Raw genomic sequence first — 8,373 nt, 5'->3', positions numbered from 1 at the left:
GTTTATAACCTTGGAAATGACGAATTAGTATAGTGAGAGGGTAATTTGTGAACAAATTGGGCCGAGCTAGGAAAAGTCTTCTTTGGAAGTTAAGCCGCGCAATGGGCCGAGATAAGAGCTGATGTAGCTCGGTCTTGGGCTAAGAAGACACTAGGTCGGTCAGAGATGGGTTGCAAGGGCTTGGACCTAGCTATCTGAAGGTAGTCTTTTATCGGACCAAGATGTTGTCAATGGAGAGTGCCGAGCTATGTGTAGCTCGGCAGGGTGCAATTCGGTAAATAGGCTTACGGTCACATGGGCCGAACGACAGGGGACCGAGATAAGGCAGCTCGGTCAAGAATGTATATCCGAGCATAAGGGAGTGGCCATCTCACTAGGCTTGCAATGATGAGGGTGTTCTAAGGATAAACATTATCCTTGGGCATGAGTCTCCTAGGAGGACTCTGCTAAGGAGAGTTAGAGTCCTATTGGAATTGTGCAAACCATCTCACTTGGTTGGTAGTGAGTAGAGTGTTATCAGGATAGACACTCTTCACTGGGAGTGTGATTCCTAGAAGGACTCTTATAAGGAGAGTTGGAATCCTACTAGGATTGTGTGAGGCAAAATCTATAAAAGCTCATAGCAGGACCTTTGTACAGGTATCACAATTCTTACTCTAGAATACACAGAGCTTATTGTCTATTGTCTAGTTGTTGACTTAGGCATCAGAGGGGTTTCCGGCACACACTTGCCGGTTAGCTCACGTTTGTGTTTTCAGGTAGCAAACCAACATTGTTTGAAAGAGTGCAAACTTGATCAACAGGATTATACGAGAAGATTATTTCTATGCTCATACAATTGGCATCGTCTGTAGGAAAAACAATTACAAAGAACAAACCTCTTGATAAAGTTTTTTTTCAACTGATTTCAATGGCGCACAATGAAGATTTGCCGCAATCTACTATTGATGGGCAAACCCCAGAGAGGGGTGGGAGACCCAAAGGCTTACTTTTTATCCCACCCATGGCAGAGTTAGATTCCTAGTGACGGAACCCCCGGAGGGATACACGGGAAAGATGGGGCTCCAGTCCTCGTCCCTCCCAAAGTCCTGAAAGGTAGAGCCAGAGGTTGGATCCTCAGGTTCTGGAGGATCGCGTGAGGGAGCAAGACGAATTGATTCGGAGGATGGCGGCAAATATGGAGACAACGAAGCGCCAGATAAAGGAAAAAAGGGACGACAGAAGAAGAGGTAGGCAAGAGCAGAATGCACTCCCGCTACTCAGAAGATCGTGATAGGCAAGTAATATCATCTCAGACGGAAAGTAGAAGCCTAAGGATAGGTGGTACACAATCACGAATCTCTAAGACTCGTTACTCAAGGTCTGAGAGAACGAGGACTAAGAGGTCGTATACCGAGGGAAGCAGTTATCGGCCCTCGCACACGCACCAAACGACATCTAGGCACACGAAGTTTCCTAGGTCGGTAGACCTGTGTACAGTGCTAGAGGAGAGGGCCTGATGAAAGGAGGACACCCAGGTTCACGACCCTCGTAGAGTTTTAGCTCTACAACGATTGGCTCCTAGGACACATGGAAGTGTCGAGGTGGGGATGCCAATACCATGCCTTGATTACAAACCAGCAGATAAAGTGTTGGCAAGGATGTAGAGCTCACCGTTCGTTCCGGCAATTGAGAATGCACCGTTATCCTCAGGCTTCCACCAGCCCAAATTCACTGCTTATGAGGGGAAGTCAGACCCTTACATGCACTTGAGCTACTTTTGCCAGGTTATGGCCGTGTATTGGCGAAACGAGGCTTTAATGTGTATCCTGTTTCCTTCCAGCTTTAGTGACCTGGGTTTAACATGGTTTGAAAGGTTGTCAAAAGGTAGCATAGCTTCATGGGCGCAACTAGTGGAGACATTTGTGACCAGATTTAGAACGAACACCAAGACACCAGTGGAGATTGACCAGCTTCTCTCCATAGACATGGGCAAGAAGGAAACATTGAGGTCTTACAATAACCAGTATTTGGAGACTTTTAATCAGATTGGAGATTGCCCCACAAACTTAGCTATCGCACAGTACAAACGAGGTTTGATGGCTGGCAATAAATTGAGGGATTCAATAACAATGACACCGCCTCTTACTATGGAAGCCCTGATGGAGAGAGTGCACCAACACATCTTGGTAGAGGAGGATGGAATACACACCAAGGCAGAGTCTGACACAATAGCGAGGTCGGACGAAACACCTTCGGCAAAAGTTAACACGGTCGACAAGAAGGACCAACCACGCAAAAAATCTTTGCCTAACTGGGGGCAAAGTGGGTTGGTAGGTTTGACCAACTCTTTCTAAAAATTCTTTTCCCAACTGGGGGCAAAGTGGGTTGGTAGGTTTGACCAACTCTTTCTAACAAATCTTTGCCCGACTAGGGGGCAATAAAGAAGGTTGGCATGTTTGACCAACACTTTTTTCTTCCTCTAGCCGAGATAAGGATCTAGGCTCAAGAAGGTTGGCAGGTTTGACCAACACTTTTTTCCTCTAGCCGAGATAAGGATCTAGGCTCAGGGACGTTGGCAGGTTTGACCAACACTTTTTTCTTCCTCTAGCCGAGATAAGGATCTAGGCTCAAGGAGGTTGGCAGGTTTGACCAACACTTTTTTCTTCCTCTAGTCAAGATAAGGATCTAGGCTCAGGAAGGTTGGCAGGTTTGACCAACAGCTTTCATTCTTTCTCTAACTGAGATAAGGATCTAGGCTCAAGAAGGTTGACAGGTTTGACCAACACTTTTCATTCTTCAGCCCAAATGAGGATATAGGCTCAAGAAGGTCGACAGGATTGACCAACACTTTTTCATTCTTCAGCCTAGATGAGGATCTAGGCTCAAGAAGGTTGGCAAGATTGACCAACACTTTGCAATCTATAGCCGGGATAAGTATCTCGGCCAAACAAGAAAAGGCGGGCAGGAAATGGTACACTATAATAAAGGAAAAGCGCCGTGACCAAGCAAGAAGTACAAAAAAAAAAAAAAAATTTCATTGATTGAAAGGTAATTACAAGAGGTGGGCCATATAGCTCGGTTACACAGAAAGAACGCTTTCTTGTGTGATTGCGAACTCGAAGGATATAAATGTTAAAGGAAAAAGGCAGGGATGTTCAAATTTTTTGGGGTACATGACGGTTGTAATAGGAGAATGAGGATAATGGGGGCACGCCACGTATCCTAGGAATGACGTCGTTGAGTACCAGACAAGACTTATTAGGGCCGAACGAGTTGTGAAACCGAACAACTTTTCTAGCTCGCTAGAGTTGGGCTTTCTTAGCTCGGTTGGAAGAAAATAATCCCAAACATGCTACGCAGATGTAATTAAGGGGCAATTGAGAGGGTAATTTGTGAACAAATTGGGTCAAGCTAGGAAAAGTCTTCTTTGGAAGTTAAGCCGCGCAATGGGACGAGATAAGAGTTGATGTAGCTCGGTCTTGGTCTAAGAAGACATTAGGTCAGCCAGAGATGGGTTGCTAGGGCCTGAACCTAGCTATCTGAAGGTAGTCTTTTATCGGACCAAGATGTTGTCAATGGAGAGGGCTGAGCTATGTGTAGCTCGGCAGGGTGCAATTTGGTAAATCGGCTTACGGTCACACGGGCCGAATGACAGGGGACCGAGATAAGGCAGCTCAGTCAAGAATGTATATCCGAGCATAAGGGAGTGGCCATCTCACTTGGCTTGCAGTGATGAGGGTGCTCTAACGATAAGCATTATCATTGGGCATGAGACTCCTAGGAGGACTCTGCTAAGGAGAGTTAGAGTTCTACTGGGATTGTGCAAACCATCTCACTTGGTTGGTAGTGAGTAGAGTGTTATCAGGATAGACACTCTTTACTGGGAGTGTGATTCCTAGAAGGACTCTTATAAGGAGAGTTGGAATCCTACTAGAATTGTGTTAGGTAAAATCTATAAAAGCTCATAGCAGGACCTATGTACAGGTATCACAATTCTTTCTCTAGAATACACAGAGCTTATTGTCTATTGTCTAGTTGTTGACTTAGGCATCGGAGGGGTTTCCGGCACACACCCGCTGGTTAGCTCACGTTTGTATTTTCAGGTGGCAAACCAACATTGTTTGGAGGAGTGCAAACTTGATCAACAGGATTATACGAGAAGATTATTTCTATGCTCGTACACATGGTATCTTATTCATGGTTTGATGATGGAATTCATTTTAGTAACTTTTATAAGTTTATCAAAATTATAAGATTGGCTTTTTCTTTTTTCAAAATTTTCTTATAAAATTCTCATCCTAATCACATGCAATCCAATCCAAAAAAAAATAAAAAAATAAAATACATGCCATATGTAATATATATACATATATATTTTTCCTTTTTCCTTCTATCTTCTTTGCCAAACTTGTGCTCAGATGTTGAAAAGTATTTACCATCCACACTAAGAATTTTTGTTTGGAAATAGGGGCAGAAGTCCTTCTTGGGCATGGGCAAGAAGGCTTCATTGGCAGGTAGGCAACGATAAGTCCATCCGTTTTTGGGATGATAAGTGGGTGCTTCAGTCGCATAATTTAATAGTTCAAAATCCAAAGCCAAGGGGTTGCCAAGCTCAGTGGGTGAGTGATGTGATAAATCCAAACATACAAGAATGGGACCATGGTAAATTACAAGAGCTGGTTGGGCGTGAGAAAGCTAGCGCTGTTATGACTATCCCAATCTCATTAGTTGACCAAGAGGACTCTCTTATTTGGCATCACACCAAAAATGGAAAATTCGAAGTTAGAAGTGGGTATTAGATAGCAATGAGGGATTATCAGTTAAGGACCTCAAATGGGGCTTCTACCTAAGTCTATTTGCTTGAAAAGTTTTGGAAACTTTTGTGGTCACTCCCTATTCCTACCAAAGTTAGAAATTTCTGGTGGCGGGTGTGTGGTAATAATTAAGTTAGCTACTAAAGAAAATCTTTTTCGTTGTAAATGTGCTACCTTCCAATGTTGTTCTATATGTGGTGTGTTTTATGAGTCTATTGAACACCTACTCTTTCAGTGCAGTTGGAGTAGACCTGTGTGGTTTGGGAGCAAACTCAGCTTCTTGGCAGGTCATGATTCTACTTTGTCGGTTGCAAGCTGGACTCAATCCATTTTTGAGAGTTGCACCAACGATCGGGATTGAAAAGACAAGTGGGAAAGGCAACAATAGTTGGGTGGTGTATTTGGAAGGCTCATAATAACTGGGTTTTCAACCAATCTGAAGTACAGCCTATGCATGTCATCAGACAGGCTTCGTGTTTTTGGAGGGAGGTTTGCTCGGTGTTTTCAATGGAAGTTCCCTCTCCTGCAATTGTAAATAGCTCGGGTCAGGCCTGCACTAGGTGGAACCTATTAACCAAGGCATGTTTAAAGTGAGTTGTGATGCTAGCTTTGCCTCAAGAGGAGGGAAGACTACTTTGGCTGTGGTTCTGAGGGATTTGAGAGGTAAATTGATTGATGGTGTAGTTTCTACAGTCCATACATCTTCTGTCATTCAAGGAGAAGCTCATGCTGTCAAATTGGCGTGCTTGTTTCTTTAGATCCTTGGACTCTCTAATGTCCAAGTGGAAAGTGATAGTAAATCAGTTATAGACTTGTGTGCTCTCAGAATTGGTTCCCCCTTTGGAGTGTCTTGCTTTCATACATGATATTAGGTCATTAAGCCAGGGTTCATCAATTTCATTCTCCTGGGCGCCTAGAGAAGCCAATTGTGTGACTCGCTGGATTGCCTCAGCAAAGTTGAAGGATGCTCTTCGCATAGATTGGATTAGGAATCCTCCTTTGTCTTTGAGGAATTTTCTTTTTTCTGATTCTCTTTTAGCTTGAGAGCAGTTACTTACCAGTTCAAAAAAAAGAAAAAAAAAAGAAAAAAACTGTGAAGAGCTTAGTACGACATTATCCAATGAGAAAGGACCCACTTCAACAATTACGTCAACCATTTTCCATGCCCCACATGTATTTAAATACCCTTACACACATACTCTAGGCCTGTAAATGGATCGGATTCGGTTCGAATTTGTCAAAATCTGAATCCAATCCAATTACGACAAAACCAAATCCGATTCGAATCCATTTAGCCCATATCTGATTATAGATCACCCGGATTCAAATCTGATGATTTCGGATATCCGATCCGATAATCCGAATCTGAATTCGATTTATTTATTTATTTATTGAGCTACAATTTTATGTAATTTGATTTTTTATTTTATTTTGTGTTTTCTTCCTTCAAGTTGAGAATAATCAGATCGGATTATTGAATCAGATTGAATTTTTGCATATTCAACCCATTTAATAAACGGATTAAACATATTGGGATTGGATTTTTTATAAATGGATTTGGATTTTCGAATTGGATTTGGATTCCGATCCATTGATAGTCCTACTCTCCATGATCTCTCTCTCTCTTTGCATTTCTTAGAAATTGTAGGTATATTAATGGAGAAATCAGTGGAGGAAGTACACATAGTGAAGGCATTTGGATCGACAGCTAGAGACCATTCTGGTATACTTTCTCCCTTCGGGTTCTCAAGAAGGTAAAAGTGTTAGGGAAAATATGTGATTCCCCACAAGTAAATCAATCAATGAGAATAAAAACAAATGCGGAAAAATTAAATCAAAAGCAACACAAGAATTTTTACGTGGTTCCCTCAATGTGGTTCCCTCAATGTAAGGTACGTCCATGGGATTGAAATCCGATTCCACTATCAACCAAATAAGTTCCAAACGATTACAAACGGGACACGAATGGTCTCATAAACCACCATTAGGTGAATTCCAAATAATCACAAATAAACAAGAGGAAAGACCTCACCAAATAGATGAACAAAAATTTTCAGAACCAGAGTTGCAGAAGATCCAAAATAATAACCCAAAATAGAACCGAAAGCCGAACCAAACGAAGCAGAACTGAGCCAAATGTTTGATTCCACCGAATTGCTTTTTAATCTCAATCAGCCGCAGCACATTATCTCACCAAGAAGAATTAATTGGTAGCCACTTCCATGCCTCGAATGGACATAACAATATATATATATATATATATATATATTGTTGATTTTTGGACAATAATCAAAATCCTACTTGTATCCAAATTAAATTGGGTCACCACAAATTAGATATAATATATAAAAATATATTATAACTAATACCAAACCGAATTAAACTCTTTTAATAAACCATTAGGTCCCATACTCCAATAAGGAGGTATACCCAACAAAAAGGGCATCGACTGCGAATTTGTTATTTTCTCTCTTTTTGCTACTTCATTATTTGGGCAATTTGTAAGAAAAATGAATCGAGTTAGTTCTCCATTATACATGCACCATACAAACATTTATACATGTTCTTTGATGATGATGATGAAGAAAGCAACCCACTAGTAGGGGAGGATGTTCCAATCACGAATGATATCAATCAAATTGCAGAACTGGAAAAATCAGATGGTGTTGGTGATCATGGTGATCATGGTGATGATGATGATGATGGGATTGAATGTGTTGTGTGTCAATGCACAGATGGAGATCCATCAGACACAATTGTGTTCTGTGATGGGTGTGACCTCATGGTCCACTCAACTTGCTATGGCTCTCCCCTTATTAATGTTGTTCCAGGAGGTGATTGCTTCTGTACCCAATGCTTAGCTTCTCAATCACCTTAAAATGGGACTGCCAAGCCCTTTTCTTGTTTTTCTTGTTGCCTCTGCCCAGTCACTGGTGGTGCAATCAAACCCACCAACGACGGCCGGTGGGCTCACATAGTGTGTGCGCTTTTCGTTCGAGAAGGGGTTGATTGTCCTAAGGTTCCTCATAGAAGGTGGGAACAGAGTTGTTATGTGTGTAGCACAGCAAGTGGTTGTGCAATAGACTATTCAGAGCTCAGGTGCCCATTATCCTTCCATGTCACCTGTGGGTTGAACGAACATTGTATTGAGTACAGAGAAGGGATGAACAAGGAGGCTATTGTTTCTGGGTTCTGCAAGAACTGGTTGTGGAAAAAGACAGGCTAATCTTTATATAAAATGAGATTTTTAGTAAAAAACCTTCCAAGCATCCACATCCTCAACCTCATTTTTTTTTTAAAATTTTAAAAATAATAAATTATTCTTGTGTGTCTTGCATAATTTTTGAATTAAAAATAAATAAATACAGAGTCTTCAAACCAATTGCCTAACTATTCCCTAAAAAATGATCATTTTCTAAAATCAAATATTCAAATATGATTTGTTGACTTTCTAATTTACTTGTACATCTTTTAAAATCTCCACCTAAAATCCTTTATTCCTTAAAATAAATTAAACAAAAATCAATTTAAATCTATTTAAATTGTTTTGTTTGATTGATTTTGTTTCCTTAGAATT

At 41.2% G+C, this 8,373-nt stretch overlaps 1 pseudogene; it reads left to right on the top strand.

Moving 5' to 3' along the window:
• The first annotated feature begins 7,356 nt into the window (after positions 1–7,356).
• LOC114312140 (uncharacterized) lies at positions 7,357–8,022 on the top strand (annotated as a pseudogene).
• The last annotated feature ends 351 nt before the right edge of the window (positions 8,023–8,373 follow it).

The sequence above is a fragment of the Camellia sinensis genome, chromosome 8, assembly GCF_055761805.1.
Source record: "Camellia sinensis isolate YWXY chromosome 8, ASM5576180v1, whole genome shotgun sequence".
NCBI classification, from domain to species: Eukaryota; Viridiplantae; Streptophyta; class Magnoliopsida; order Ericales; family Theaceae; genus Camellia; species Camellia sinensis.
This window is presented reverse-complemented; position numbering and strand designations above follow the sequence as displayed.